Here is a 23,115-nt window from a genome sequence, read left to right on the forward strand (position 1 = left end):
CGGAACGGTCGGCGGGGCCCGCGCGGACACGTCGGGGAGAAGAAACGCGATGGGCGTGAGCGTGCGAGCGGGGGAGGTTGCCATTTGTAAAGAAAGGAAGAAAAGAACGGGGAGAAATTGAAATAAAAAATAAAAAAGGGGTGCAACACGAGGACTTCCCAAGTGGTCACCCAACTTAGTACTACTCTCGCCCAAGCACGCTTAACTGCGGAGTTCTGATGGGATCCGGTGCATTAGTGCTGGTATGATCGCACCCGACATGCAATGCGCACAAATTGCATTTAACGCATGCGGGGCGGCATGATCGAGGCGACGGTGGGTGCACGCACGTGCTCGGAACGGTCGGCGGGGCCCGCGCGGACACGTCGGGGAGAAGAAACGCGATGGGCGTGAGCGTGCGAGCGGGGGAGGTTGCCATTTGTAAAGAAAGGAAGAAAAGAACGGGGAGAAATTGAAATAAAAAATAAAAAAGGGGTGCAACACGAGGACTTCCCAAGTGGTCACCCAACTTAGTACTACTCTCGCCCAAGCACGCTTAACTGCGGAGTTCTGATGGGATCCGGTGCATTAGTGCTGGTATGATCGCACCCGACATGCAATGCGCACAAATTGCATTTAACGCATGCGGGGCGGCATGATCGAGGCGACGGTGGGTGCACGCACGTGCTCGGAACGGTCGGCGGGGCCCGCGCGGACACGTCGGGGAGAAGAAACGCGATGGGCGTGAGCGTGCGAGCGGGGGAGGTTGCCATTTGTAAAGAAAGGAAGAAAAGAACGGGGAGAAATTGAAATAAAAAATAAAAAAGGGGTGCAACACGAGGACTTCCCAAGTGGTCACCCAACTTAGTACTACTCTCGCCCAAGCACGCTTAACTGCGGAGTTCTGATGGGATCCGGTGCATTAGTGCTGGTATGATCGCACCCGACATGCAATGCGCACAAATTGCATTTAACGCATGCGGGGCGGCATGATCGAGGCGACGGTGGGTGCACGCACGTGCTCGGAACGGTCGGCGGGGCCCGCGCGGACACGTCGGGGAGAAGAAACGCGATGGGCGTGAGCGTGCGAGCGGGGGAGGTTGCCATTTGTAAAGAAAGGAAGAAAAGAACGGGGAGAAATTGAAATAAAAAATAAAAAAGGGGTGCAACACGAGGACTTCCCAAGTGGTCACCCAACTTAGTACTACTCTCGCCCAAGCACGCTTAACTGCGGAGTTCTGATGGGATCCGGTGCATTAGTGCTGGTATGATCGCACCCGACATGCAATGCGCACAAATTGCATTTAACGCATGCGGGGCGGCATGATCGAGGCGACGGTGGGTGCACGCACGTGCTCGGAACGGTCGGCGGGGCCCGCGCGGACACGTCGGGGAGAAGAAACGCGATGGGCGTGAGCGTGCGAGCGGGGGAGGTTGCCATTTGTAAAGAAAGGAAGAAAAGAACGGGGAGAAATTGAAATAAAAAATAAAAAAGGGGTGCAACACGAGGACTTCCCAAGTGGTCACCCAACTTAGTACTACTCTCGCCCAAGCACGCTTAGCTGCGGAGTTCTAATGGGATCCGGTGCATTAGTGCTGGTATGATCGCACCCGACATGCAATGCGCACAAATTGCATTTAACGCATGCGGGGCGGCATGATCGAGGCGACGGTGGGTGCACGCACGTGCTCGGAACGGTCGGCGGGGCCCGCGCGGACACGTCGGGGAGAAGAAACGCGATGGGCGTGAGCGTGCGAGCGGGGGAGGTTGCCATTTGTAAAGAAAGGAAGAAAAGAACGGGGAGAAATTGAAATAAAAAATAAAAAAGGGGTGCAACACGAGGACTTCCCAAGTGGTCACCCAACTTAGTACTACTCTCGCCCAAGCACGCTTAACTGCGGAGTTCTGATGGGATCCGGTGCATTAGTGCTGGTATGATCGCACCCGACATGCAATGCGCACAAATTGCATTTAACGCATGCGGGGCGGCATGATCGAGGCGACGGTGGGTGCACGCACGTGCTCGGAACGGTCGGCGGGGCCCGCGCGGACACGTCGGGGAGAAGAAACGCGATGGGCGTGAGCGTGCGAGCGGGGGAGGTTGCCATTTGTAAAGAAAGGAAGAAAAGAACGGGGAGAAATTGAAATAAAAAATAAAAAAGGGGTGCAACACGAGGACTTCCCAAGTGGTCACCCAACTTAGTACTACTCTCGCCCAAGCACGCTTAACTGCGGAGTTCTGATGGGATCCGGTGCATTAGTGCTGGTATGATCGCACCCGACATGCAATGCGCACAAATTGCATTTAACGCATGCGGGGCGGCATGATCGAGGCGACGGTGGGTGCACGCACGTGCTCGGAACGGTCGGCGGGGCCCGCGCGGACACGTCGGGGAGAAGAAACGCGATGGGCGTGAGCGTGCGAGCGGGGGAGGTTGCCATTTGTAAAGAAAGGAAGAAAAGAACGGGGAGAAATTGAAATAAAAAATAAAAAAGGGGTGCAACACGAGGACTTCCCAAGTGGTCACCCAACTTAGTACTACTCTCGCCCAAGCACGCTTAACTGCGGAGTTCTGATGGGATCCGGTGCATTAGTGCTGGTATGATCGCACCCGACATGCAATGCGCACAAATTGCATTTAACGCATGCGGGGCGGCATGATCGAGGCGACGGTGGGTGCACGCACGTGCTCGGAACGGTCGGCGGGGCCCGCGCGGACACGTCGGGGAGAAGAAACGCGATGGGCGTGAGCGTGCGAGCGGGGGAGGTTGCCATTTGTAAAGAAAGGAAGAAAAGAACGGGGAGAAATTGAAATAAAAAATAAAAAAGGGGTGCAACACGAGGACTTCCCAAGTGGTCACCCAACTTAGTACTACTCTCGCCCAAGCACGCTTAACTGCGGAGTTCTGATGGGATCCGGTGCATTAGTGCTGGTATGATCGCACCCGACATGCAATGCGCACAAATTGCATTTAACGCATGCGGGGCGGCATGATCGAGGCGACGGTGGGTGCACGCACGTGCTCGGAACGGTCGGCGGGGCCCGCGCGGACACGTCGGGGAGAAGAAACGCGATGGGCGTGAGCGTGCGAGCGGGGGAGGTTGCCATTTGTAAAGAAAGGAAGAAAAGAACGGGGAGAAATTGAAATAAAAAATAAAAAAGGGGTGCAACACGAGGACTTCCCAAGTGGTCACCCAACTTAGTACTACTCTCGCCCAAGCACGCTTAACTGCGGAGTTCTGATGGGATCCGGTGCATTAGTGCTGGTATGATCGCACCCGACATGCAATGCGCACAAATTGCATTTAACGCATGCGGGGCGGCATGATCGAGGCGACGGTGGGTGCACGCACGTGCTCGGAACGGTCGGCGGGGCCCGCGCGGACACGTCGGGGAGAAGAAACGCGATGGGCGTGAGCGTGCGAGCGGGGGAGGTTGCCATTTGTAAAGAAAGGAAGAAAAGAACGGGGAGAAATTGAAATAAAAAATAAAAAAGGGGTGCAACACGAGGACTTCCCAAGTGGTCACCCAACTTAGTACTACTCTCGCCCAAGCACGCTTAACTGCGGAGTTCTAATGGGATCCGGTGCATTAGTGCTGGTATGATCGCACCCGACATGCAATGCGCACAAATTGCATTTAACGCATGCGGGGCGGCATGATCGAGGCGACGGTGGGTGCACGCACGTGCTCGGAACGGTCGGCGGGGCCCGCGCGGACACGTCGGGGAGAAGAAACGCGATGGGCGTGAGCGTGCGAGCGGGGGAGGTTGCCATTTGTAAAGAAAGGAAGAAAAGAACGGGGAGAAATTGAAATAAAAAATAAAAAAGGGGTGCAACACGAGGACTTCCCAAGTGGTCACCCAACTTAGTACTACTCTCGCCCAAGCACGCTTAACTGCGGAGTTCTGATGGGATCCGGTGCATTAGTGCTGGTATGATCGCACCCGACATGCAATGCGCACAAATTGCATTTAACGCATGCGGGGCGGCATGATCGAGGCGACGGTGGGTGCACGCACGTGCTCGGAACGGTCGGCGGGGCCCGCGCGGACACGTCGGGGAGAAGAAACGCGATGGGCGTGAGCGTGCGAGCGGGGGAGGTTGCCATTTGTAAAGAAAGGAAGAAAAGAACGGGGAGAAATTGAAATAAAAAATAAAAAAGGGGTGCAACACGAGGACTTCCCAAGTGGTCACCCAACTTAGTACTACTCTCGCCCAAGCACGCTTAACTGCGGAGTTCTGATGGGATCCGGTGCATTAGTGCTGGTATGATCGCACCCGACATGCAATGCGCACAAATTGCATTTAACGCATGCGGGGCGGCATGATCGAGGCGACGGTGGGTGCACGCACGTGCTCGGAACGGTCGGCGGGGCCCGCGCGGACACGTCGGGGAGAAGAAACGCGATGGGCGTGAGCGTGCGAGCGGGGGAGGTTGCCATTTGTAAAGAAAGGAAGAAAAGAACGGGGAGAAATTGAAATAAAAAATAAAAAAGGGGTGCAACACGAGGACTTCCCAAGTGGTCACCCAACTTAGTACTACTCTCGCCCAAGCACGCTTAACTGCGGAGTTCTGAAGGGATCCGGTGCATTAGTGCTGGTATGATCGCACCCGACATGCAATGCGCACAAATTGCATTTAACGCATGCGGGGCGGCATGATCGAGGCGACGGTGGGTGCACGCACGTGCTCGGAACGGTCGGCGGGGCCCGCGCGGACACGTCGGGGAGAAGAAACGCGATGGGCGTGAGCGTGCGAGCGGGGGAGGTTGCCATTTGTAAAGAAAGGAAGAAAAGAACGGGGAGAAATTGAAATAAAAAATAAAAAAGGGGTGCAACACGAGGACTTCCCAAGTGGTCACCCAACTTAGTACTACTCTCGCCCAAGCACGCTTAACTGCGGAGTTCTGATGGGATCCGGTGCATTAGTGCTGGTATGATCGCAACCGACATGCAATGCGCACAAATTGCATTTAACGCATGCGGGGCGGCATGATCGAGGCGACGGTGGGTGCACGCACGTGCTCGGAACGGTCGGCGGGGCCCGCGCGGACACGTCGGGGAGAAGAAACGCGATGAGCGTGAGCGTGCGAGCGGGGGAGGTTGCCATTTGTAAAGAAAGGAAGAAAAGAACGGGGAGAAATTGAAATAAAAAATAAAAAAGGGGTGCAACACGAGGACTTCCCAAGTGGTCACCCAACTTAGTACTACTCTCGCCCAAGCACGCTTAACTGCGGAGTTCTGATGGGATCCGGTGCATTAGTGCTGGTATGATCGCACCCGACATGCAATGCGCACAAATTGCATTTAACGCATGCGGGACGGCATGATCGAGGCGACGGTGGGTGCACGCACGTGCTCGGAACGGTCGGCGGGGCCCGAGCGGACACGTCGGGGAGAAGAAACGCGATGGGCGTGAGCGTGCGAGCGGGGGAGGTTGCCATTTGTAAAGAAAGGAAGAAAAGAACGGGGAGAAATTGAAATAAAAAATAAAAAAGGGGTGCAACACGAGGACTTCCCAAGTGGTCACCCAACTTAGTACTACTCTCGCCCAAGCACGCTTAACTGCGGAGTTCTGATGGGATCCGGTGCATTAGTGCTGGTATGATCGCACCCGACATGCAATGCGCACAAATTGCATTTAACGCATGCGGGGCGGCATGATCGAGGCGACGGTGGGTGCACGCACGTGCTCGGAACGGTCGGCGGGGCCCGCGCGGACACGTCGGGGAGAAGATACGCGATGGGCGTGAGCGTGCGAGCGGGGGAGGTTGCCATTTGTAAAGAAAGGAAGAAAAGAACGGGGAGAAATTGAAATAAAAAATAAAAAAGGGGTGCAACACGAGGACTTCCCAAGTGGTCACCCAACTTAGTACTACTCTCGCCCAAGCACGCTTAGCTGCGGAGTTCTGATGGGATCCGGTGCATTAGTGCTGGTATGATCGCACCCGACATGCAATGCGCACAAATTGCATTTAACGCATGCGGGGCGGCATGATCGAGGCGACGGTGGGTGCACGCACGTGCTCGGAACGGTCGGCGGGGCCCGCGCGGACACGTCGGGGAGGAGAAACGCGATGGGCGTGAGCGTGCGAGCGGGGGAGGTTGCCATTTGTAAAGAAAGGAAGAAAAGAACGGGGAGAAATTGAAATAAAAAATAAAAAAGGGGTGCAACACGAGGACTTCCCAAGTGGTCACCCAACTTAGTACTACTCTCGCCCAAGCACGCTTAACTGCGGAGTTCTGATGGGATCCGGTGCATTAGTGCTGGTATGATCGCACCCGACATTCTATGCGCACAAATTGCATTTAACGCATGCGGGGCGGCATGATCGAGGCGACGGTGGGTGCACGCACGTGCTCGGAACGGTCGGCGGGGCCCGCGCGGACACGTCGGGGAGAAGAAACGCGATGGGCGTGAGCGTGCGAGCGGGGGAGGTTGCCATTTGTAAAGAAAGGAAGAAAAGAACGGGGAGAAATTGAAATAAAAAATAAAAAAGGGGTGCAACACGAGGACTTCCCAAGTGGTCACCCAACTTAGTACTACTCTCGCCCAAGCACACTTAACTGCGGAGTTCTGATGGGATCCGGTGCATTAGTGCTGGTATGATCGCACCCGACATTCTATGCGCACAAATTGCATTTAACGCATGCGGGGCGGCATGATCGAGGCGACGGTGGGTGCACGCACGTGCTCGGAACGGTCGGCGGGGCCCGCGCGGACACGTCGGGGAGAAGAAACGCGATGGGCGTGAGCGTGCGAGCGGGGGAGGTTGCCATTTGTAAAGAAAGGAAGAAAAGAACGGGGAGAAATTGAAATAAAAAATAAAAAAGGGGTGCAACACGAGGACTTCCCAAGTGGTCACCCAACTTAGTACTACTCTCGCCCAAGCACGCTTAACTGCGGAGTTCTGATGGGATCCGGTGCATTAGTGCTGGTATGATCGCACCCGACATTCTATGCGCACAAATTGCATTTAACGCATGCGGGGCGGCATGATCGAGGCGACGGTGGGTGCACGCACGTGCTCGGAACGGTCGGCGGGGCCCGCGCGGACACGTCGGGGAGAAGAAACGCGATGGGCGTGAGCGTGCGAGCGGGGGAGGTTGCCATTTGTAAAGAAAGGAAGAAAAGAACGGGGAGAAATTGAAATAAAAAATAAAAAAGGGGTGCAACACGAGGACTTCCCAAGTGGTCACCCAACTTAGTACTACTCTCGCCCAAGCACGCTTAACTGCGGAGTTCTGATGGGATCCAGTGCATTAGTGCTGGTATGATCGCACCCGACATGCAATGCGCACAAATTGCATTTAACGCATGCGGGGCGGCATGATCGAGGCGACGGTGGGTGCACGCACGTGCTCGGAACGGTCGGCGGGGCCCGCGCGGACACGTCGGGGAGAAGAAACGCGATGGGCGTGAGCGTGCGAGCGGGGGAGGTTGCCATTTGTAAAGAAAGGAAGAAAAGAACGGGAGAAATTGAAATAAAAAATAAAAAAGGGGTGCAACACGAGGACTTCCCAAGTGGTCACCCAACTTAGTACTACTCTCGCCCAAGCACGCTTAGCTGCGGAGTTCTGATGGGATCCGGTGCATTAGTGCTGGTATGATCGCACCCGACATGCAATGCGCACAAATTGCATTTAACGCATGCGGGGCGGCATGATCGAGGCGACGGTGGGTGCACGCACGTGCTCGGAACGGTCGGCGGGGCCCGCGCGGACACGTCGGGGAGGAGAAACGCGATGGGCGTGAGCGTGCGAGCGGGGGAGGTTGCCATTTGTAAAGAAAGGAAGAAAAGAACGGGGAGAAATTGAAATAAAAAATAAAAAAGGGGTGCAACACGAGGACTTCCCAAGTGGTCACCCAACTTAGTACTACTCTCGCCCAAGCACGCTTAACTGCGGAGTTCTGATGGGATCCGGTGCATTAGTGCTGGTATGATCGCACCCGACATGCAATGCGCACAAATTGCATTTAACGCATGCGGGGCGGCATGATCGAGGCGACGGTGGGTGCACGCACGTGCTCGGAACGGTCGGCGGGGCCCGCGCGGACACGTCGGGGAGAAGAAACGCGATGGGCGTGAGCGTGCGAGCGGGGGAGGTTGCCATTTGTAAAGAAAGGAAGAAAAGAACGGGAGAAATTGAAATAAAAAATAAAAAAGGGGTGCAACACGAGGACTTCCCAAGTGGTCACCCAACTTAGTACTACTCTCGCCCAAGCACGCTTAACTGCGGAGTTCTGATGGGATCCAGTGCATTAGTGCTGGTATGATCGCACCCGACATGCAATGCGCACAAATTGCATTTAACGCATGCGGGGCGGCATGATCGAGGCGACGGTGGGTGCACGCACGTGCTCGGAACGGTCGGCGGGGCCCGCGCGGACACGTCGGGGAGAAGAAACGCGATGGGCGTGAGCGTGCGAGCGGGGGAGGTTGCCATTTGTAAAGAAAGGAAGAAAAGAACGGGGAGAAATTGAAATAAAAAATAAAAAAGGGGTGCAACACGAGGACTTCCCAAGTGGTCACCCAACTTAGTACTACTCTCGCCCAAGCACGCTTAACTGCGGAGTTCTGATGGGATCCGGTGCATTAGTGCTGGTATGATCGCACCCGACATGCAATGCGCACAAATTGCATTTAACGCATGCGGGGCGGCATGATCGAGGCGACGGTGGGTGCACGCACGTGCTCGGAACGGTCGGCGGGGCCCGCGCGGACACGTCGGGGAGAAGAAACGCGATGGGCGTGAGCGTGCGAGCGGGGGAGGTTGCCATTTGTAAAGAAAGGAAGAAAAGAACGGGGAGAAATTGAAATAAAAAATAAAAAAGGGGTGCAACACGAGGACTTCCCAAGTGGTCACCCAACTTAGTACTACTCTCGCCCAAGCACGCTTAACTGCAGAGTTCTGATGGGATCCGGTGCATTAGTGCTAGTATGATCGCACCCAACATGCAATGCGCACAAATTGCATTTAACGCATGCGGGGCGGCATGATCGAGGCGACGGTGGGTGCACGCACGTGCTCGGAACGGTCGGCGGGGCCCGCGCGGACACGTCGGGGAGAAGAAACGCGATGGGCGTGAGCGTGCGAGCGGGGGAGGTTGCCATTTGTAAAGAAAGGAAGAAAAGAACGGGGAGAAATTGAAATAAAAAATAAAAAAGGGGTGCAACACGAGGACTTCCCAAGTGGTCACCCAACTTAGTACTACTCTCGCCCAAGCACGCTTGACTGCGGAGTTCTGATGGGATCCGGTGCATTAGTGTTGGTATGATCGCACCCGACATGCAATGCGCACAAATTGCATTTAACGCATGCGGGGCGGCATGATCGAGGCGACGGTGGGTGCACGCACGTGCTCGGAACGGTCGGCGGGGCCCGCGCGGACACTTCGGGGAGAAGAAACGCGATGGGCGTGAGCGTGCGAGCGGGGGAGGTTGCCATTTGTAAAGAAAGGAAGAAAAGAACGGGGAGAAATTGAAATAAAAAATAAAAAAGGGGTGCAACACGAGGACTTCCCAAGTGGTCACCCAACTTAGTACTACTCTCGCCCAAGCACGCTTAACTGCGGAGTTCTGATGGGATCCGGTGCATTAGTGCTGGTATGATCGCACCCGACATGCAATGCGCACAAATTGCATTTTACGCATGCGGGGCGGCATGATCGAGGCGACGGTGGGTGCACGCACGTGCTCGGAACGGTCGGCGGGGCCCGCGCGGACACGTCGGGGAGAAGAAACGCGATGGGCGTGAGCGTGCGAGCGGGGGAGGTTGCCATTTGTAAAGAAAGGAAGAAAAGAACGGGGAGAAATTGAAATAAAAAATAAAAAAGGGGTGCAACACGAGGACTTCCCAAGTGGTCACCCAACTTAGTACTACTCTCGCCCAAGCACGCTTAGCTGCGGAGTTCTGATGGGATCCGGTGCATTAGTGCTGGTATGATCGCACCCGACATGCAATGCGCACAAATTGCATTTAACGCATGCGGGGCGGCATGATCGAGGCGACGGTGGGTGCACGCACGTGCTCGGAACGGTCGGCGGGGCCCGCGCGGACACGTCGGGGAGAAGAAACGCGATGGGCGTGAGCGTGCGAGCGGGGGAGGTTGCCATTTGTAAAGAAAGGAAGAAAAGAACGGGGAGAAATTGAAATAAAAAATAAAAAAGGGGTGCAACACGAGGACTTCCCAAGTGGTCACCCAACTTAGTACTACTCTCGCCCAAGCACGCTTAACTGCGGAGTTCTGATGGGATCCGGTGCATTAGTGCTAGTATGATCGCACCCGACATGCAATGCGCACAAATTGCATTTAACGCATGCGGGACGGCATGATCGAGGCAACGGTGGGTGCACGCACGTGCTCGGAACGGTCGGCGGGGCCCGCGCGGACACGTCGGGGAGAAGAAACGCGATGGGCGTGAGCGTGCGAGCGGGGGAGGTTGCCATTTGTAAAGAAAGGAAGAAAAGAACGGGGAGAAATTGAAATAAAAAATAAAAAAAGGGTGCAACACGAGGACTTCCCAAGTGGTCACCCAACTTAGTACTACTCTCGCCCAAGCACGCTTGACTGCGGAGTTCTGATGGGATCCGGTGCATTAGTGCTGGTATGATCGCACCCGACATGCAATGCGCACAAATTGCATTTAACGCATGCGGGGCGGCATGATCGAGGCGACGGTGGGTGCACGCACGTGCTCGGAACGGTCGGCGGGGCCCGCGCGGACACGTCGGGGAGAAGAAACGCGATGGGCGTGAGCGTGCGAGCGGGGGAGGTTGCCATTTGTAAAGAAAGGAAGAAAAGAACGGGGAGAAATTGAAATAAAAAATAAAAAAGGGGTGCAACACGAGGACTTCCCAAGTGGTCACCCAACTTAGTACTACTCTCGCCCAAGCACGCTTAACTGCGGAGTTCTGATGGGATCCGGTGCATTAGTGCTGGTATGATCGCACCCGACATGCAATGCGCACAAATTGCATTTAACGCATGCGGGGCGGCATGATCGAGGCGACGGTGGGTGCACGCACGTGCTCGGAACGGTCGGCGGGGCCCGCGCGGACACGTCGGGGAGAAGAAACGCGATGGGCGTGAGCGTGCGAGCGGGGGAGGTTGCCATTTGTAAAGAAAGGAAGAAAAGAACGGGGAGAAATTGAAATAAAAAATAAAAAAGGGGTGCAACACGAGGACTTCCCAAGTGGTCACCCAACTTAGTACTACTCTCGCCCAAGCACGCTTAACTGCGGAGTTCTGAAGGGATCCGGTGCATTAGTGCTGGTATGATCACACCCGACATGCAATGCGCACAAATTGCATTTAACGCATGCGGGACGGCATGATCGAGGCGACGGTGGGTGCACGCACGTGCTCGGAACGGTCGGCGGGGCCCGCGCGGACACGTCGGGGAGAAGAAACGCGATGGGCGTGAGCGTGCGAGCGGGGGAGGTTGCCATTTGTAAAGAAAGGAAGAAAAGAACGGGGAGAAATTGAAATAAAAAATAAAAAAGGGGTGCAACACGAGGACTTCCCAAGTGGTCACCCAACTTAGTACTACTCTCGCCCAAGCACGCTTAACTGCGGAGTTCTGAAGGGATCCGGTGCATTAGTGCTGGTATGATCGCACCCGACATGCAATGCGCACAAATTGCATTTAACGCATGCGGGGCGGCATGATCGAGGCGACGGTGGGTGCACGCACGTGCTCGGAACGGTCGGCGGGGCCCGCGCGGACACGTCGGGGAGAAGAAACGCGATGGGCGTGAGCGTGCGAGCGGGGGAGGTTGCCATTTGTAAAGAAAGGAAGAAAAGAACGGGGAGAAATTGAAATAAAAAATAAAAAAGGGGTGCAACACAAGGACTTCCCAAGTGGTCACCCAACTTAGTACTACTCTCGCCCAAGCACGCTTAACTGCGGAGTTCTGATGGGATCCGGTGCATTAGTGCTGGTATGATCGCACCCGACATGCAATGCGCACAAATTGCATTTAACGCATGCGGGGCGGCATGATCGAGGCGACGGTGGGTGCACGCACGTGCTCGGAACGGTCGGCGGGGCCCGCGCGGACACGTCGGGGAGAAGAAACGCGATGGGCGTGAGCGTGCGAGCGGGGGAGGTTGCCATTTGTAAAGAAAGGAAGAAAAGAACGGGGAGAAATTGAAATAAAAAATAAAAAAGGGGTGCAACACGAGGACTTCCCAAGTGGTCACCCAACTTAGTACTACTCTCGCCCAAGCACGCTTAACTGCGGAGTTCTGAAGGGATCCGGTGCATTAGTGCTGGTATGATCGCACCCGACATGCAATGCGCACAAATTGCATTTAACGCATGCGGGACGGCATGATCGAGGCGACGGTGGGTGCACGCACGTGCTCGGAACGGTCGGCGGGGCCCGCGCGGACACGTCGGGGAGAAGAAACGCGATGGGCGTGAGCGTGCGAGCGGGGGAGGTTGCCATTTGTAAAGAAAGGAAGAAAAGAACGGGGAGAAATTGAAATAAAAAATAAAAAAGGGGTGCAACACCAGGACTTCCCAAGTGGTCACCCAACTTAGTACTACTCTCGCCCAAGCACGCTTAACTGCAGAGTTCTGATGGGATCCGGTGCATTAGTGCTGGTATGATCGCACCCGACATGCGATACGCACAAATTGCATTTAACGCATGCGGGGCGGCATGATCGAGGCGACGGTGGGTGCACGCACGTGCTCGGAACGGTCGGCGGGGCCCGCGCGGACACGTCGGGGAGAAGAAACGCGATGGGCGTGAGCGTGCGAGCGGGGGAGGTTGCCATTTGTAAAGAAAGGAAGAAAAGAACGGGGAGAAATTGAAATAAAAAATAAAAAAGGGGTGCAACACGAGGACTTCCCAAGTGGTCACCCAACTTAGTACTACTCTCGCCCAAGCACGCTTAACTGCGGAGTTCTGATGGGATCCGGTGCATTAGTGCTGGTATGATCGCACCCGACATGCAATGCGCACAAATTGCATTTAACGCATGCGGGACGGCATGATCGAGGCGACGGTGGGTGCACGCACGTGCTCGGAACGGTCGGCGGGGCCCGCGCGGACACGTCGGGGAGAAGAAACGCGATGGGCGTGAGCGTGCGAGCGGGGGAGGTTGCCATTTGTAAAGAAAGGAAGAAAAGAACGGGGAGAAATTGAAATAAAAAATAAAAAAGGGGTGCAACACGAGGACTTCCCAAGTGGTCACCCAACTTAGTACTACTCTCGCCCAAGCACGCTTAACTGCGGAGTTCTGATGGGATCCGGTGCATTAGTGCTGGTATGATCGCACCCGACATGCAATGCGCACAAATTGCATTTAACGCATGCGGGACGGCATGATCGAGGCAACGGTGGGTGCACGCACGTGCTCGGAACGGTCGGCGGGGCCCGCGCGGACACGTCGGGGAGAAGAAACGCGATGGGCGTGAGCGTGCGAGCGGGGGAGGTTGCCATTTGTAAAGAAAGGAAGAAAAGAACGGGGAGAAATTGAAATAAAAAATAAAAAAGGGGTGCAACACGAGGACTTCCCAAGTGGTCACCCAACTTAGTACTACTCTCGCCCAAGCACGCTTAACTGCGGAGTTCTGATGGGATCCGGTGCATTAGTGCTGGTATGATCGCACCCGACATGCAATGCGCACAAATTGCATTTAACGCATGCGGGGCGGCATGATCGAGGCGACGGTGGGTGCACGCACGTGCTCGGAACGGTCGGCGGGGCCCGCGCGGACACGTCGGGGAGAAGAAACGCGATGGGCGTGAGCGTGCGAGCGGGGGAGGTTGCCATTTGTAAAGAAAGGAAGAAAAGAACGGGGAGAAATTGAAATAAAAAATAAAAAAGGGGTGCAACACGAGGACTTCCCAAGTGGTCACCCAACTTAGTACTACTCTCGCCCAAGCACGCTTAACTGCGGAGTTCTGATGGGATCCGGTGCATTAGTGCTGGTATGATCGCACCCGACATGCAATGCGCACAAATTGCATTTAACGCATGCGGGACGGCATGATCGAGGCAACGGTGGGTGCACGCACGTGCTCGGAACGGTCGGCGGGGCCCGCGCGGACACGTCGGGGAGAAGAAACGCGATGGGCGTGAGCGTGCGAGCGGGGGAGGTTGCCATTTGTAAAGAAAGGAAGAAAAGAACGGGGAGAAATTGAAAAAAAAAATAAAAAAGGGGTGCAACACGAGGACTTCCCAAGTGGTCACCCAACTTAGTACTACTCTCGCCCAAGCACGCTTAACTGCGGAGTTCAGAAGGGATCTGGTGCATTAGTGCTGGTATGATCGCACCCGACATGCAATGCGCACAAATTGCATTTAACGCATGCGGGGCGGCATGATCGAGGCGACGGTGGGTGCACGCACGTGCTCGGAACGGTCGGCGGGGCCCGCGCGGACACGTCGGGGAGAAGAAACGCGATGGGCGTGAGCGTGCGAGCGGGGGAGGTTGCCATTTGTAAAGAAAGGAAGAAAAGAACGGGGAGAAATTGAAAAAAAAAATAAAAAAGGGGTGCAACACGAGGACTTCCCAAGTGGTCACCCAACTTAGTACTACTCTCGCCCAAGCACGCTTAACTGCGGAGTTCAGAAGGGATCTGGTGCATTAGTGCTGGTATGATCGCACCCGACATGCAATGCGCACAAATTGCATTTAACGCATGCGGGGCGGCATGATCGAGGCGACGGTGGGTGCACGCACGTGCTCGGAACGGTCGGCGGGGCCCGCGCGGACACGTCGGGGAGAAGAAACGCGATGGGCGTGAGCGTGCGAGCGGGGGAGGTTGCCATTTGTAAAGAAAGGAAGAAAAGAACGGGGAGAAATTGAAATAAAAAATAAAAAAGGGGTGCAACACGAGGACTTCCCAAGTGGTCACCCAACTTAGTACTACTCTCGCCCAAGCACGCTTAACTGCGGAGTTCTGATGGGATCCGGTGCATTAGTGCTGGTATGATCGCACCCGACATGCAATGCGCACAAATTGCATTTAACGCATGCGGGGCGGCATGATCGAGGCGACGGTGGGTGCACGCACGTGCTCGGAACGGTCGGCGGGGCCCGCGCGGACACGTCGGGGAGAAGAAACGCGATGGGCGTGAGCGTGCGAGCGGGGGAGGTTGCCATTTGTAAAGAAAGGAAGAAAAGAACGGGGAGAAATTGAAATAAAAAATAAAAAAGGGGTGCAACACGAGGACTTCCCAAGTGGTCACCCAACTTAGTACTACTCTCGCCCAAGCACTCTTAACTGCGGAGTTCTGATGGGATCCGGTGCATTAGTGCTGGTATGATCGCACCCGACATGCAATGCGCACAAATTGCATTAAACGCATGCGGGACGGCATGATCGAGGCAACGGTGGGTGCACGCACGTGCTCGGAACGGTCGGCGGGGCCCGCGCGGACACGTCGGGGAGAAGAAACGCGATGGGCGTGAGCGTGCGAGCGGGGGAGGTTGCCATTTGTAAAGAAAGGAAGAAAAGAACGGGGAGAAATTGAAATAAAAAATAAAAAAGGGGTGCAACACGAGGACTTCCCAAGTGGTCACCCAACTTAGTACTACTCTCGCCCAAGCACGCTTAACTGCGGAGTTCTGATGGGATCCGGTGCATTAGTGCTGGTATGATCGCACCCGACAAGCAATGCGCACAAATTGCATTTAACGCATGCGGGGCGGCATGATCGAGGCGACGGTGGGTGCACGCACGTGCTCGGAACGGTCGGCGGGGCCCGCGCGGACACGTCGGGGAGAAGAAACGCGATGGGCGTGAGCGTGCGAGCGGGGGAGGTTGCCATTTGTAAAGAAAGGAAGAAAAGAACGGGGAGAAATTGAAATAAAAAATAAAAAAGGGGTGCAACACGAGGACTTCCCAAGTGGTCACCCAACTTAGTACTACTCTCGCCCAAGCACGCTTAACTGCGGAGTTCTGATGGGATCCGGTGCATTAGTGCTGGTATGATCGCACCCGACATGCAATGCGCACAAATTGCATTTAACGCATGCGGGACGGCATGATCGAGGCAACGGTGGGTGCACGCACGTGCTCGGAACGGTCGGCGGGGCCCGCGCGGACACGTCGGGGAGAAGAAACGCGATGGGCGTGAGCGTGCGAGCGGGGGAGGTTGCCATTTGTAAAGAAAGGAAGAAAAGAACGGGGAGAAATTGAAATAAAAAATAAAAAAGGGGTGCAACACGAGGACTTCCCAAGTGGTCACCCAACTTAGTACTACTCTCGCCCAAGCACGCTTAACTGCGGAGTTCTGATGGGATCCGGTGCATTAGTGCTGGTATGATCGCACCCGACATGCAATGCGCACAAATTGCATTTAACGCATGCGGGACGGCATGATCGAGGCGACGGTGGGTGCACGCACGTGCTCGGAACGGTCGGCGGGGCCCGCGCGGACACGTCGGGGAGAAGAAACGCGATGGGCGTGAGCGTGCGAGCGGGGGAGGTTGCCATTTGTAAAGAAAGGAAGAAAAGAACGGGGAGAAATTGAAATAAAAAATAAAAAAGGGGTGCAACACGAGGACTTCCCAAGTGGTCACCCAACTTAGTACTACTCTCGCCCAAGCACGCTTAACTGCGGAGTTCTGATGGGATCCGGTGCATTAGTGCTGGTATGATCGCACCCGACATGCAATGCGCACAAATTGCATTTAACGCATGCGGGGCGGCATGATCGAGGCGACGGTGGGTGCACGCACGTGCTCGGAACGGTCGGCGGGGCCCGCGCGGACACGTCGGGGAGAAGAAACGCGATGGGCGTGAGCGTGCGAGCGGGGGAGGTTGCCATTTGTAAAGAAAGGAAGAAAAGAACGGGGAGAAATTGAAATAAAAAATAAAAAAGGGGTGCAACACGAGGACTTCCCAAGTGGTCACCCAACTTAGTACTACTCTCGCCCAAGCACGCTTAACTGCGGAGTTCTGATGGGATCCGGTGCATTAGTGCTGGTATGATCGCACCCGACATGCAATGCGCACAAATTGCATTTAACGCATGCGGGACGGCATGATCGAGGCAACGGTGGGTGCACGCACGTGCTCGGAACGGTCGGCGGGGCCCGCGCGGACACGTCGGGGAGAAGAAACGCGATGGGCGTGAGCGTGCGAGCGGGGGAGGTTGCCATTTGTAAAGAAAGGAAGAAAAGAACGGGGAGAAATTGAAATAAAAAATAAAAAAGGGGTGCAACACGAGGACTTCCCAAGTGGTCACCCAACTTAGTACTACTCTCGCCCAAGCACGCTTAACTGCGGAGTTCTGATGGGATCCGGTGCATTAGTGCTGGTATGATCGCACCCGACAAGCAATGCGCACAAATTGCATTTAACGCATGCGGGGCGGCATGATCGAGGCGACGGTGGGTGCACGCACGTGCTCGGAACGGTCGGCGGGGCCCGCGCGGACACGTCGGGGAGAAGAAACGCGATGGGCGTGAGCGTGCGAGCGGGGGAGGTTGCCATTTGTAAAGAAAGGAAGAAAAGAACGGGGAGAAATTGAAAAAAAAAATAAAAAAGGGGTGCAACACGAGGACTTCCCAAGTGGTCACCCAACTTAGTACTACTCTCGCCCAAGCACGCTTAACTGCGGAGTTCAGAAGGGATCTGGTGCATTAGTGCTGGTATGATCGCACCCGACATGCAATGCGCACAAATTGCATTTAACGCATGCGGGGCGGCATGATCGAGGCGACGGTGGGTGCACGCACGTGCTCGGAACGGTCGGCGGGGCCCGCGCGGACACGTCGGGGAGAAGAAACGCGATGGGCGTGAGCGTGCGAGCGGGGGAGGTTGCCATTTGTAAAGAAAGGAAGAAAAGAACGGGGAGAAATTGAAATAAAAAATAAAAAAGGGGTGCAACACGAGGACTTCCCAAGTGGTCACCCAACTTAGTACTACTCTCGCCCAAGCACGCTTAACTGCGGAGTTCTGATGGGATCCGGTGCATTAGTGCTGGTATGATCGCACCCGACATGCAATGCGCACAAATTGCATTTAACGCATGCGGGGCGGCATGATCGAGGCGACGGTGGGTGCACGCACGTGCTCGGAACGGTCGGCGGGGCCCGCGCGGACACGTCGGGGAGAAGAAACGCGATGGGCGTGAGCGTGCGAGCGGGGGAGGTTGCCATTTGTAAAGAAAGGAAGAAAAGAACGGGGAGAAATTGAAATAAAAAATAAAAAAGGGGTGCAACACAAGGACTTCCCAAGTGGTCACCCAACTTAGTACTACTCTCGCCCAAGCACGCTTAACTGCGGAGTTCTGATGGGATCCGGTGCATTAGTGCTGGTATGATCGCACCCGACATGCAATGCGCACAAATTGCATTTAACGCATGCGGGGCGGCATGATCGAGGCGACGGTGGGTGCACGCACGTGCTCGGAACGGTCGGCGGGGCCCGCGAGGACACGTCGGGGAGAAGAAACGCGATGGGCGTGAGCGTGCGAGCGGGGGAGGTTGCCATTTGTAAAGAAAGGAAGAAAAGAACGGGGAGAAATTGAAATAAAAAATAAAAAAGGGGTGCAACACGAGGACTTCCCAAGTGGTCACCCAACTTAGTACTACTCTCGCCCAAGCACGCTTAACTGCGGAGTTCTGATGGGATCCGGTGCATTAGTGCTGGTATGATCGCACCCGACATGCAATGCGCACAAATTGCATTTAAAGCATGCGGGACGGCATGATCGAGGCAACGGTGGGTGCACGCACGTGCTCGGAACGGTCGGCGGGGCCCGCGCGGACACGTCGGGGAGAAGAAACGCGATGGGCGTGAGCGTGCGAGCGGGGGAGGTTGCCATTTGTAAAGAAAGGAAGAAAAGAACGGGGAGAAATTGAAATAAAAAATAAAAAAGGGGTGCAACACGAGGACTTCCCAAGTGGTCACCCAACTTAGTACTACTCTCGCCCAAGCACGCTTAACTGCGGAGTTCTGATGGGATCCGGTGCATTAGTGCTGGTATGATCGCACCCGACATGCAATGCGCACAAATTGCATTTAACGCATGCGGGGCGGCATGATCGAGGCGACGGTGGGTGCACGCACGTGCTCGGAACGGTCGGCGGGGCCCGCGCGGACACGTCGGGGAGAAGAAACGCGATGGGCGTGAGCGTGCGAGCGGGGGAGGTTGCCATTTGTAAAGAAAGGAAGAAAAGAACGGGGAGAAATTGAAATAAAAAATAAAAAAGGGGTGCAACACGAGGACTTCCCAAGTGGTCACCCAACTTAGTACTACTCTCGCCCAAGCACGCTTAACTGCGGAGTTCTGATGGGATCCGGTGCATTAGTGCTGGTATGATCGCACCCGACATGCAATGCGCACAAATTGCATTTAAAGCATGCGGGACGGCATGATCGAGGCAACGGTGGGTGCACGCACGTGCTCGGAACGGTCGGCGGGGCCCGCGCGGACACGTCGGGGAGAAGAAACGCGATGGGCGTGAGCGTGCGAGCGGGGGAGGTTGCCATTTGTAAAGAAAGGAAGAAAAGAACGGGGAGAAATTGAAATAAAAAATAAAAAAGGGGTGCAACACGAGGACTTCCCAAGTGGTCACCCAACTTAGTACTACTCTCGCCCAAGCACGCTTAACTGCAGAGTTCTCATGGGATCCGGTGCATTAGTGCTGGTATGATCGCACCCGACATGCAATGCGCACAAATTGCATTTAACGCATGCGGGACGGCATGATCGAGGCAACGGTGGGTGCACGCACGTGCTCGGAACGGTCGGCGGGGCCCGCGCGGACACGTCGGGGAGAAGAAACGCGATGGGCGTGAGCGTGCGAGCGGGGGAGGTTGCCATTTGTAAAGAAAGGAAGAAAAGAACGGGGAGAAATTGAAATAAAAAATAAAAAAGGGGTGCAACACGAGGACTTCCCAAGTGGTCACCCAACTTAGTACTACTCTCGCCCAAGCACGCTTAACTGCGGAGTTCTGATGGGATCCGGTGCATTAGTGCTGGTATGATCGCACCCGACATGCAATGCGCACAAATTGCATTTAACGCATGCGGGGCGGCATGATCGAGGCGACGGTGGGTGCACGCACGTGCTCGGAACGGTCGGCGGGGCCCGCGCGGACACGTCGGGGAGAAGAAACGCGATGGGCGTGAGCGTGCGAGCGGGGGAGGTTGCCATTTGTAAAGAAAGGAAGAAAAGAACGGGGAGAAATTGAAATAAAAAATAAAAAATGGGTGCAACACGAGGACTTCCCAAGTGGTCACCCAACTTAGTACTACTCTCGCCCAAGCACGCTTAACTGCGGAGTTCTGATGGGATCCGGTGCATTAGTGCTGGTATGATCGCACCCGACATGCAATGCGCACAAATTGCATTTAACGCATGCGGGACGGCATGATCGAGGCAACGGTGGGTGCACGCACGTGCTCGGAACGGTCGGCGGGGCCCGCGCGGACACGTCGGGGAGAAGAAACGCGATGGGCGTGAGCGTGCGAGCGGGGGAGGTTGCCATTTGTAAAGAAAGGAAGAAAAGAACGGGGAGAAATTGAAATAAAAAATAAAAAAGGGGTGCAACACGAGGACTTCCCAAGTGGTCACCCAACTTAGTACTACTCTCGCCCAGGCACGCTTAACTGCGGAGTTCTGATGGGATTCGGTGCATTAGTGCTGGTATGATCGCACCCGACATGCAATGCGCACAAATTGCATTTAACGCATGCGGGACGGCATGATCGAGGCAACGGTGGGTGCACGCACGTGCTCGGAACGGTCGGCGGGGCCCGCGCGGACACGTCGGGGAGAAGAAACGCGATGGGCGTGAGCGTGCGAGCGGGGGAGGTTGCCATTTGTAAAGAAAGGAAGAAAAGAACGGGGAGAAATTGAAATAAAAAATAAAAAAGGGGTGCAACACGAGGACTTCCCAAGTGGTCACCCAACTTAGTACTACTCTCGCCCAAGCACGCTTAACTGCGGAGTTCTAATGGGATCCGGTGCATTAGTGCTGGTATGATCGCACCCGACATGCAATGCGCACAAATTGCATTTAACGCATGCGGGACGGCATGATCGAGGCAACGGTGGGTGCACGCACGTGCTCGGAACGGTCGGCGGGGCCCGCGCGGACACGTCGGGGAGAAGAAACGCGATGGGCGTGAGCGTGCGAGCGGGGGAGGTTGCCATTTGTAAAGAAAGGAAGAAAAGAACGGGGAGAAATTGAAATAAAAAATAAAAAAGGGGTGCAACACGAGGACTTCCCAAGTGGTCACCCAACTTAGTACTACTCTCGCCCAAGCACGCTTAACTGCGGAGTTCTGATGGGATCCGGTGCATTAGTGCTGGTATGATCGCACCCGACATGCAATGCGCACAAATTGCATTTAACGCATGCGGGACGGCATGATCGAGGCAACGGTGGGTGCACGCACGTGCTCGGAACGGTCGGCGGGGCCCGCGCGGACACGTCGGGGAGAAGAAACGCGATGGGCGTGAGCGTGCGAGCGGGGGAGGTTGCCATTTGTAAAGAAAGGAAGAAAAGAACGGGGAGAAATTGAAATAAAAAATAAAAAAGGGGTGCAACACGAGGACTTCCCAAGTGGTCACCCAACTTAGTACTACTCTCGCCCAAGCACGCTTAACTGCGGAGTTCTGATGGGATCCGGTGCATTAGTGCTGGTATGATCGCACCCGACATGCAATGCGCACAAATTGCATTTAACGCATGCGGGGCGGCATGATCGAGGCGACGGTGGGTGCACGCACGTGCTCGGAACGGTCGGCGGGGCCCGCGCGGACACGTCGGGGAGAAGAAACGCGATGGGCGTGAGCGTGCGAGCGGGGGAGGTTGCCATTTGTAAAGAAAGGAAGAAAAGAACGGGGAGAAATTGAAATAAAAAATAAAAAAGGGGTGCAACACGAGGACTTTCCAAGTGGTCACCCAACTTAGTACTACTCTCGCCCAAGCACGCTTAACTGCGGAGTTCTGATGGGATCCGGTGCATTAGTGCTGGTATGATCGCACCCGACATGCAATGCGCACAAATTGCATTTAACGCATGCGGGGCGGCATGATCGAGGCGACGGTGGGTGCACGCACGTGCTCGGAACGGTCGGCGGGGCCCGCGCGGACACGTCGGGGAGAAGAAACGCGATGGGCGTGAGCGTGCGAGCGGGGGAGGTTGCCATTTGTAAAGAAAGGAAGAAAAGAACGGGGAGAAATTGAAATAAAAAATAAAAAAGGGGTGCAACACGAGGACTTCCCAAGTGGTCACCCAACTTAGTACTACTCTCGCCCAAGCACGCTTAACTGCGGAGTTCTGATGGGATCCGGTGCATTAGTGCTGGTATGATCGCACCCGACATGCAATGCGCACAAATTGCATTTAACGCATGCGGGACGGCATGATCGAGGCAACGGTGGGTGCACGCACGTGCTCGGAACGGTCGGCGGGGCCCGCGCGGACACGTCGGGGAGAAGAAACGCGATGGGCGTGAGCGTGCGAGCGGGGGAGGTTGCCATTTGTAAAGAAAGGAAGAAAAGAACGGGGAGAAATTGAAATAAAAAATAAAAAAGGGGTGAAACACGAGGACTTCCCAAGTGGTCACCCAACTTAGTACTACTCTCGCCCAAGCACGCTTAACTGCGGAGTTCTGATGGGATCCGGTGCATTAGTGCTGGTATGATCGCACCCGACATGCAATGCGCACAAATTGCATTTAACGCATGCGGGGCGGCATGATCGAGGCGACGGTGGGTGCACGCACGTGCTCGGAACGGTCGGCGGGGCCCGCGCGGACACGTCGGGGTGAAGAAACGCGATGGGCGTGAGCGTGCGAGCGGGGGAGGTTGCCATTTGTAAAGAAAGGAAGAAAAGAACGGGGAGAAATTGAAATAAAAAATAAAAAAGGGGTGCAACACGAGGACTTCCCAAGTGGTCACCCAACTTAGTACTACTCTCGCCCAAGCACGATTAACTGCGGAGTTCTGATGGGATCCGGTGCATTAGTGCTGGTATGATCGCACCCGACATGCAATGCGCACAAATTGCATTTAACGCATGCGGGGCGGCATGATCGAGGCGACGGTGGGTGCACGCACGTGCTCGGAACGGTCGGCGGGGCCCGCGCGGACACGTCGGGGTGAAGAAACGCGATGGGCGTGAGCGTGCGAGCGG

At 55.5% G+C, this 23,115-nt stretch overlaps 69 non-coding genes across 69 annotated transcripts; all 69 read right to left on the bottom strand.

The window, feature by feature from the left end:
• Window positions 1–137: 137 nt before the first annotated feature.
• On the bottom strand, window positions 138–256 carry LOC147788129 (5S ribosomal RNA). Its single transcript, XR_015412696.1, has one exon. It is a non-coding gene; the product is annotated as a 5S ribosomal RNA (ribosomal RNA).
• Window positions 257–471: 215 nt separating this feature from the next.
• On the bottom strand, window positions 472–590 carry LOC147788130 (5S ribosomal RNA). Its single transcript, XR_015412698.1, has one exon. It is a non-coding gene; the product is annotated as a 5S ribosomal RNA (ribosomal RNA).
• Window positions 591–805: 215 nt separating this feature from the next.
• LOC147788131 (5S ribosomal RNA) lies at window positions 806–924 on the bottom strand. Its single transcript, XR_015412699.1, has one exon. It is a non-coding gene; the product is annotated as a 5S ribosomal RNA (ribosomal RNA).
• A 215-nt stretch (window positions 925–1,139) lies between these two features.
• LOC147788132 (5S ribosomal RNA) lies at window positions 1,140–1,258 on the bottom strand. The gene has a single exon (XR_015412700.1). It is a non-coding gene; the product is annotated as a 5S ribosomal RNA (ribosomal RNA).
• Window positions 1,259–1,473: 215 nt separating this feature from the next.
• LOC147788133 (5S ribosomal RNA) lies at window positions 1,474–1,592 on the bottom strand. The gene has a single exon (XR_015413009.1). It is a non-coding gene; the product is annotated as a 5S ribosomal RNA (ribosomal RNA).
• Window positions 1,593–1,807: 215 nt separating this feature from the next.
• Window positions 1,808–1,926, bottom strand: LOC147788134 (5S ribosomal RNA). The gene has a single exon (XR_015412701.1). It is a non-coding gene; the product is annotated as a 5S ribosomal RNA (ribosomal RNA).
• Window positions 1,927–2,141: 215 nt separating this feature from the next.
• Window positions 2,142–2,260, bottom strand: LOC147788135 (5S ribosomal RNA). The gene has a single exon (XR_015412702.1). It is a non-coding gene; the product is annotated as a 5S ribosomal RNA (ribosomal RNA).
• Window positions 2,261–2,475: 215 nt separating this feature from the next.
• Window positions 2,476–2,594, bottom strand: LOC147788136 (5S ribosomal RNA). Its single transcript, XR_015412703.1, has one exon. It is a non-coding gene; the product is annotated as a 5S ribosomal RNA (ribosomal RNA).
• Window positions 2,595–2,809: 215 nt separating this feature from the next.
• On the bottom strand, window positions 2,810–2,928 carry LOC147788137 (5S ribosomal RNA). Its single transcript, XR_015412704.1, has one exon. It is a non-coding gene; the product is annotated as a 5S ribosomal RNA (ribosomal RNA).
• Window positions 2,929–3,143: 215 nt separating this feature from the next.
• Window positions 3,144–3,262, bottom strand: LOC147788138 (5S ribosomal RNA). The gene has a single exon (XR_015412705.1). It is a non-coding gene; the product is annotated as a 5S ribosomal RNA (ribosomal RNA).
• Window positions 3,263–3,477: 215 nt separating this feature from the next.
• LOC147788139 (5S ribosomal RNA) lies at window positions 3,478–3,596 on the bottom strand. Its single transcript, XR_015413002.1, has one exon. It is a non-coding gene; the product is annotated as a 5S ribosomal RNA (ribosomal RNA).
• Window positions 3,597–3,811: 215 nt separating this feature from the next.
• Window positions 3,812–3,930, bottom strand: LOC147788140 (5S ribosomal RNA). The gene has a single exon (XR_015412706.1). It is a non-coding gene; the product is annotated as a 5S ribosomal RNA (ribosomal RNA).
• A 215-nt stretch (window positions 3,931–4,145) lies between these two features.
• Window positions 4,146–4,264, bottom strand: LOC147788141 (5S ribosomal RNA). Its single transcript, XR_015412707.1, has one exon. It is a non-coding gene; the product is annotated as a 5S ribosomal RNA (ribosomal RNA).
• Window positions 4,265–4,479: 215 nt separating this feature from the next.
• Window positions 4,480–4,598, bottom strand: LOC147788142 (5S ribosomal RNA). The gene has a single exon (XR_015412249.1). It is a non-coding gene; the product is annotated as a 5S ribosomal RNA (ribosomal RNA).
• A 215-nt stretch (window positions 4,599–4,813) lies between these two features.
• LOC147788143 (5S ribosomal RNA) lies at window positions 4,814–4,932 on the bottom strand. Its single transcript, XR_015412273.1, has one exon. It is a non-coding gene; the product is annotated as a 5S ribosomal RNA (ribosomal RNA).
• Window positions 4,933–5,147: 215 nt separating this feature from the next.
• LOC147788144 (5S ribosomal RNA) lies at window positions 5,148–5,266 on the bottom strand. Its single transcript, XR_015412709.1, has one exon. It is a non-coding gene; the product is annotated as a 5S ribosomal RNA (ribosomal RNA).
• Window positions 5,267–5,481: 215 nt separating this feature from the next.
• On the bottom strand, window positions 5,482–5,600 carry LOC147788145 (5S ribosomal RNA). The gene has a single exon (XR_015412710.1). It is a non-coding gene; the product is annotated as a 5S ribosomal RNA (ribosomal RNA).
• Window positions 5,601–5,815: 215 nt separating this feature from the next.
• Window positions 5,816–5,934, bottom strand: LOC147788146 (5S ribosomal RNA). Its single transcript, XR_015412959.1, has one exon. It is a non-coding gene; the product is annotated as a 5S ribosomal RNA (ribosomal RNA).
• Window positions 5,935–6,149: 215 nt separating this feature from the next.
• Window positions 6,150–6,268, bottom strand: LOC147788147 (5S ribosomal RNA). The gene has a single exon (XR_015412711.1). It is a non-coding gene; the product is annotated as a 5S ribosomal RNA (ribosomal RNA).
• Window positions 6,269–6,483: 215 nt separating this feature from the next.
• Window positions 6,484–6,602, bottom strand: LOC147788148 (5S ribosomal RNA). Its single transcript, XR_015413029.1, has one exon. It is a non-coding gene; the product is annotated as a 5S ribosomal RNA (ribosomal RNA).
• A 215-nt stretch (window positions 6,603–6,817) lies between these two features.
• LOC147788149 (5S ribosomal RNA) lies at window positions 6,818–6,936 on the bottom strand. Its single transcript, XR_015412712.1, has one exon. It is a non-coding gene; the product is annotated as a 5S ribosomal RNA (ribosomal RNA).
• Window positions 6,937–7,151: 215 nt separating this feature from the next.
• LOC147788150 (5S ribosomal RNA) lies at window positions 7,152–7,270 on the bottom strand. Its single transcript, XR_015412260.1, has one exon. It is a non-coding gene; the product is annotated as a 5S ribosomal RNA (ribosomal RNA).
• Window positions 7,271–7,484: 214 nt separating this feature from the next.
• On the bottom strand, window positions 7,485–7,603 carry LOC147788151 (5S ribosomal RNA). The gene has a single exon (XR_015412961.1). It is a non-coding gene; the product is annotated as a 5S ribosomal RNA (ribosomal RNA).
• Window positions 7,604–7,818: 215 nt separating this feature from the next.
• On the bottom strand, window positions 7,819–7,937 carry LOC147788152 (5S ribosomal RNA). Its single transcript, XR_015412713.1, has one exon. It is a non-coding gene; the product is annotated as a 5S ribosomal RNA (ribosomal RNA).
• Window positions 7,938–8,151: 214 nt separating this feature from the next.
• On the bottom strand, window positions 8,152–8,270 carry LOC147788153 (5S ribosomal RNA). The gene has a single exon (XR_015412261.1). It is a non-coding gene; the product is annotated as a 5S ribosomal RNA (ribosomal RNA).
• A 215-nt stretch (window positions 8,271–8,485) lies between these two features.
• Window positions 8,486–8,604, bottom strand: LOC147788154 (5S ribosomal RNA). Its single transcript, XR_015412714.1, has one exon. It is a non-coding gene; the product is annotated as a 5S ribosomal RNA (ribosomal RNA).
• A 215-nt stretch (window positions 8,605–8,819) lies between these two features.
• LOC147788155 (5S ribosomal RNA) lies at window positions 8,820–8,938 on the bottom strand. The gene has a single exon (XR_015412397.1). It is a non-coding gene; the product is annotated as a 5S ribosomal RNA (ribosomal RNA).
• Window positions 8,939–9,153: 215 nt separating this feature from the next.
• On the bottom strand, window positions 9,154–9,272 carry LOC147788156 (5S ribosomal RNA). Its single transcript, XR_015412446.1, has one exon. It is a non-coding gene; the product is annotated as a 5S ribosomal RNA (ribosomal RNA).
• Window positions 9,273–9,487: 215 nt separating this feature from the next.
• LOC147788157 (5S ribosomal RNA) lies at window positions 9,488–9,606 on the bottom strand. Its single transcript, XR_015412715.1, has one exon. It is a non-coding gene; the product is annotated as a 5S ribosomal RNA (ribosomal RNA).
• A 215-nt stretch (window positions 9,607–9,821) lies between these two features.
• On the bottom strand, window positions 9,822–9,940 carry LOC147788158 (5S ribosomal RNA). Its single transcript, XR_015412962.1, has one exon. It is a non-coding gene; the product is annotated as a 5S ribosomal RNA (ribosomal RNA).
• A 215-nt stretch (window positions 9,941–10,155) lies between these two features.
• Window positions 10,156–10,274, bottom strand: LOC147788159 (5S ribosomal RNA). Its single transcript, XR_015412239.1, has one exon. It is a non-coding gene; the product is annotated as a 5S ribosomal RNA (ribosomal RNA).
• Window positions 10,275–10,489: 215 nt separating this feature from the next.
• Window positions 10,490–10,608, bottom strand: LOC147788160 (5S ribosomal RNA). The gene has a single exon (XR_015412221.1). It is a non-coding gene; the product is annotated as a 5S ribosomal RNA (ribosomal RNA).
• A 215-nt stretch (window positions 10,609–10,823) lies between these two features.
• On the bottom strand, window positions 10,824–10,942 carry LOC147788161 (5S ribosomal RNA). The gene has a single exon (XR_015412716.1). It is a non-coding gene; the product is annotated as a 5S ribosomal RNA (ribosomal RNA).
• Window positions 10,943–11,157: 215 nt separating this feature from the next.
• On the bottom strand, window positions 11,158–11,276 carry LOC147788162 (5S ribosomal RNA). Its single transcript, XR_015412327.1, has one exon. It is a non-coding gene; the product is annotated as a 5S ribosomal RNA (ribosomal RNA).
• Window positions 11,277–11,491: 215 nt separating this feature from the next.
• On the bottom strand, window positions 11,492–11,610 carry LOC147788163 (5S ribosomal RNA). Its single transcript, XR_015412250.1, has one exon. It is a non-coding gene; the product is annotated as a 5S ribosomal RNA (ribosomal RNA).
• A 215-nt stretch (window positions 11,611–11,825) lies between these two features.
• On the bottom strand, window positions 11,826–11,944 carry LOC147788164 (5S ribosomal RNA). The gene has a single exon (XR_015413036.1). It is a non-coding gene; the product is annotated as a 5S ribosomal RNA (ribosomal RNA).
• A 215-nt stretch (window positions 11,945–12,159) lies between these two features.
• On the bottom strand, window positions 12,160–12,278 carry LOC147788165 (5S ribosomal RNA). Its single transcript, XR_015412251.1, has one exon. It is a non-coding gene; the product is annotated as a 5S ribosomal RNA (ribosomal RNA).
• A 215-nt stretch (window positions 12,279–12,493) lies between these two features.
• Window positions 12,494–12,612, bottom strand: LOC147788166 (5S ribosomal RNA). Its single transcript, XR_015412415.1, has one exon. It is a non-coding gene; the product is annotated as a 5S ribosomal RNA (ribosomal RNA).
• A 215-nt stretch (window positions 12,613–12,827) lies between these two features.
• On the bottom strand, window positions 12,828–12,946 carry LOC147788167 (5S ribosomal RNA). The gene has a single exon (XR_015412717.1). It is a non-coding gene; the product is annotated as a 5S ribosomal RNA (ribosomal RNA).
• A 215-nt stretch (window positions 12,947–13,161) lies between these two features.
• On the bottom strand, window positions 13,162–13,280 carry LOC147788168 (5S ribosomal RNA). The gene has a single exon (XR_015412718.1). It is a non-coding gene; the product is annotated as a 5S ribosomal RNA (ribosomal RNA).
• Window positions 13,281–13,495: 215 nt separating this feature from the next.
• LOC147788169 (5S ribosomal RNA) lies at window positions 13,496–13,614 on the bottom strand. Its single transcript, XR_015412720.1, has one exon. It is a non-coding gene; the product is annotated as a 5S ribosomal RNA (ribosomal RNA).
• A 215-nt stretch (window positions 13,615–13,829) lies between these two features.
• LOC147788170 (5S ribosomal RNA) lies at window positions 13,830–13,948 on the bottom strand. Its single transcript, XR_015412721.1, has one exon. It is a non-coding gene; the product is annotated as a 5S ribosomal RNA (ribosomal RNA).
• Window positions 13,949–14,163: 215 nt separating this feature from the next.
• On the bottom strand, window positions 14,164–14,282 carry LOC147788171 (5S ribosomal RNA). The gene has a single exon (XR_015412452.1). It is a non-coding gene; the product is annotated as a 5S ribosomal RNA (ribosomal RNA).
• A 215-nt stretch (window positions 14,283–14,497) lies between these two features.
• LOC147788172 (5S ribosomal RNA) lies at window positions 14,498–14,616 on the bottom strand. Its single transcript, XR_015412454.1, has one exon. It is a non-coding gene; the product is annotated as a 5S ribosomal RNA (ribosomal RNA).
• Window positions 14,617–14,831: 215 nt separating this feature from the next.
• On the bottom strand, window positions 14,832–14,950 carry LOC147788173 (5S ribosomal RNA). Its single transcript, XR_015412722.1, has one exon. It is a non-coding gene; the product is annotated as a 5S ribosomal RNA (ribosomal RNA).
• Window positions 14,951–15,165: 215 nt separating this feature from the next.
• LOC147788174 (5S ribosomal RNA) lies at window positions 15,166–15,284 on the bottom strand. The gene has a single exon (XR_015412663.1). It is a non-coding gene; the product is annotated as a 5S ribosomal RNA (ribosomal RNA).
• Window positions 15,285–15,499: 215 nt separating this feature from the next.
• LOC147788175 (5S ribosomal RNA) lies at window positions 15,500–15,618 on the bottom strand. The gene has a single exon (XR_015412723.1). It is a non-coding gene; the product is annotated as a 5S ribosomal RNA (ribosomal RNA).
• Window positions 15,619–15,833: 215 nt separating this feature from the next.
• Window positions 15,834–15,952, bottom strand: LOC147788176 (5S ribosomal RNA). The gene has a single exon (XR_015412724.1). It is a non-coding gene; the product is annotated as a 5S ribosomal RNA (ribosomal RNA).
• A 215-nt stretch (window positions 15,953–16,167) lies between these two features.
• On the bottom strand, window positions 16,168–16,286 carry LOC147788177 (5S ribosomal RNA). The gene has a single exon (XR_015412725.1). It is a non-coding gene; the product is annotated as a 5S ribosomal RNA (ribosomal RNA).
• Window positions 16,287–16,501: 215 nt separating this feature from the next.
• Window positions 16,502–16,620, bottom strand: LOC147788178 (5S ribosomal RNA). Its single transcript, XR_015412726.1, has one exon. It is a non-coding gene; the product is annotated as a 5S ribosomal RNA (ribosomal RNA).
• Window positions 16,621–16,835: 215 nt separating this feature from the next.
• LOC147788179 (5S ribosomal RNA) lies at window positions 16,836–16,954 on the bottom strand. Its single transcript, XR_015412727.1, has one exon. It is a non-coding gene; the product is annotated as a 5S ribosomal RNA (ribosomal RNA).
• Window positions 16,955–17,169: 215 nt separating this feature from the next.
• On the bottom strand, window positions 17,170–17,288 carry LOC147788180 (5S ribosomal RNA). Its single transcript, XR_015412728.1, has one exon. It is a non-coding gene; the product is annotated as a 5S ribosomal RNA (ribosomal RNA).
• A 215-nt stretch (window positions 17,289–17,503) lies between these two features.
• On the bottom strand, window positions 17,504–17,622 carry LOC147788181 (5S ribosomal RNA). Its single transcript, XR_015412455.1, has one exon. It is a non-coding gene; the product is annotated as a 5S ribosomal RNA (ribosomal RNA).
• Window positions 17,623–17,837: 215 nt separating this feature from the next.
• On the bottom strand, window positions 17,838–17,956 carry LOC147788182 (5S ribosomal RNA). Its single transcript, XR_015412729.1, has one exon. It is a non-coding gene; the product is annotated as a 5S ribosomal RNA (ribosomal RNA).
• A 215-nt stretch (window positions 17,957–18,171) lies between these two features.
• On the bottom strand, window positions 18,172–18,290 carry LOC147788183 (5S ribosomal RNA). The gene has a single exon (XR_015413037.1). It is a non-coding gene; the product is annotated as a 5S ribosomal RNA (ribosomal RNA).
• Window positions 18,291–18,505: 215 nt separating this feature from the next.
• Window positions 18,506–18,624, bottom strand: LOC147788184 (5S ribosomal RNA). Its single transcript, XR_015412731.1, has one exon. It is a non-coding gene; the product is annotated as a 5S ribosomal RNA (ribosomal RNA).
• Window positions 18,625–18,839: 215 nt separating this feature from the next.
• LOC147788185 (5S ribosomal RNA) lies at window positions 18,840–18,958 on the bottom strand. The gene has a single exon (XR_015412732.1). It is a non-coding gene; the product is annotated as a 5S ribosomal RNA (ribosomal RNA).
• Window positions 18,959–19,173: 215 nt separating this feature from the next.
• LOC147788186 (5S ribosomal RNA) lies at window positions 19,174–19,292 on the bottom strand. The gene has a single exon (XR_015412733.1). It is a non-coding gene; the product is annotated as a 5S ribosomal RNA (ribosomal RNA).
• A 215-nt stretch (window positions 19,293–19,507) lies between these two features.
• Window positions 19,508–19,626, bottom strand: LOC147788187 (5S ribosomal RNA). Its single transcript, XR_015412388.1, has one exon. It is a non-coding gene; the product is annotated as a 5S ribosomal RNA (ribosomal RNA).
• A 215-nt stretch (window positions 19,627–19,841) lies between these two features.
• LOC147788188 (5S ribosomal RNA) lies at window positions 19,842–19,960 on the bottom strand. Its single transcript, XR_015412734.1, has one exon. It is a non-coding gene; the product is annotated as a 5S ribosomal RNA (ribosomal RNA).
• A 215-nt stretch (window positions 19,961–20,175) lies between these two features.
• LOC147788189 (5S ribosomal RNA) lies at window positions 20,176–20,294 on the bottom strand. The gene has a single exon (XR_015412998.1). It is a non-coding gene; the product is annotated as a 5S ribosomal RNA (ribosomal RNA).
• Window positions 20,295–20,509: 215 nt separating this feature from the next.
• Window positions 20,510–20,628, bottom strand: LOC147788190 (5S ribosomal RNA). The gene has a single exon (XR_015412448.1). It is a non-coding gene; the product is annotated as a 5S ribosomal RNA (ribosomal RNA).
• Window positions 20,629–20,843: 215 nt separating this feature from the next.
• LOC147788191 (5S ribosomal RNA) lies at window positions 20,844–20,962 on the bottom strand. Its single transcript, XR_015413003.1, has one exon. It is a non-coding gene; the product is annotated as a 5S ribosomal RNA (ribosomal RNA).
• A 215-nt stretch (window positions 20,963–21,177) lies between these two features.
• On the bottom strand, window positions 21,178–21,296 carry LOC147788192 (5S ribosomal RNA). The gene has a single exon (XR_015412735.1). It is a non-coding gene; the product is annotated as a 5S ribosomal RNA (ribosomal RNA).
• Window positions 21,297–21,511: 215 nt separating this feature from the next.
• Window positions 21,512–21,630, bottom strand: LOC147788193 (5S ribosomal RNA). The gene has a single exon (XR_015412736.1). It is a non-coding gene; the product is annotated as a 5S ribosomal RNA (ribosomal RNA).
• Window positions 21,631–21,845: 215 nt separating this feature from the next.
• LOC147788194 (5S ribosomal RNA) lies at window positions 21,846–21,964 on the bottom strand. The gene has a single exon (XR_015412336.1). It is a non-coding gene; the product is annotated as a 5S ribosomal RNA (ribosomal RNA).
• Window positions 21,965–22,179: 215 nt separating this feature from the next.
• LOC147788195 (5S ribosomal RNA) lies at window positions 22,180–22,298 on the bottom strand. Its single transcript, XR_015412737.1, has one exon. It is a non-coding gene; the product is annotated as a 5S ribosomal RNA (ribosomal RNA).
• Window positions 22,299–22,513: 215 nt separating this feature from the next.
• LOC147788196 (5S ribosomal RNA) lies at window positions 22,514–22,632 on the bottom strand. The gene has a single exon (XR_015412441.1). It is a non-coding gene; the product is annotated as a 5S ribosomal RNA (ribosomal RNA).
• A 215-nt stretch (window positions 22,633–22,847) lies between these two features.
• Window positions 22,848–22,966, bottom strand: LOC147788197 (5S ribosomal RNA). The gene has a single exon (XR_015412255.1). It is a non-coding gene; the product is annotated as a 5S ribosomal RNA (ribosomal RNA).
• Between the last annotated feature and the right edge of the window lie 149 nt (window positions 22,967–23,115).

Source organism: Cucurbita pepo, chromosome 16, assembly GCF_057944985.1.
Source record: "Cucurbita pepo subsp. pepo isolate OVF chromosome 16, ASM5794498v1, whole genome shotgun sequence".
Taxonomy (NCBI): Eukaryota; Viridiplantae; Streptophyta; class Magnoliopsida; order Cucurbitales; family Cucurbitaceae; genus Cucurbita; species Cucurbita pepo.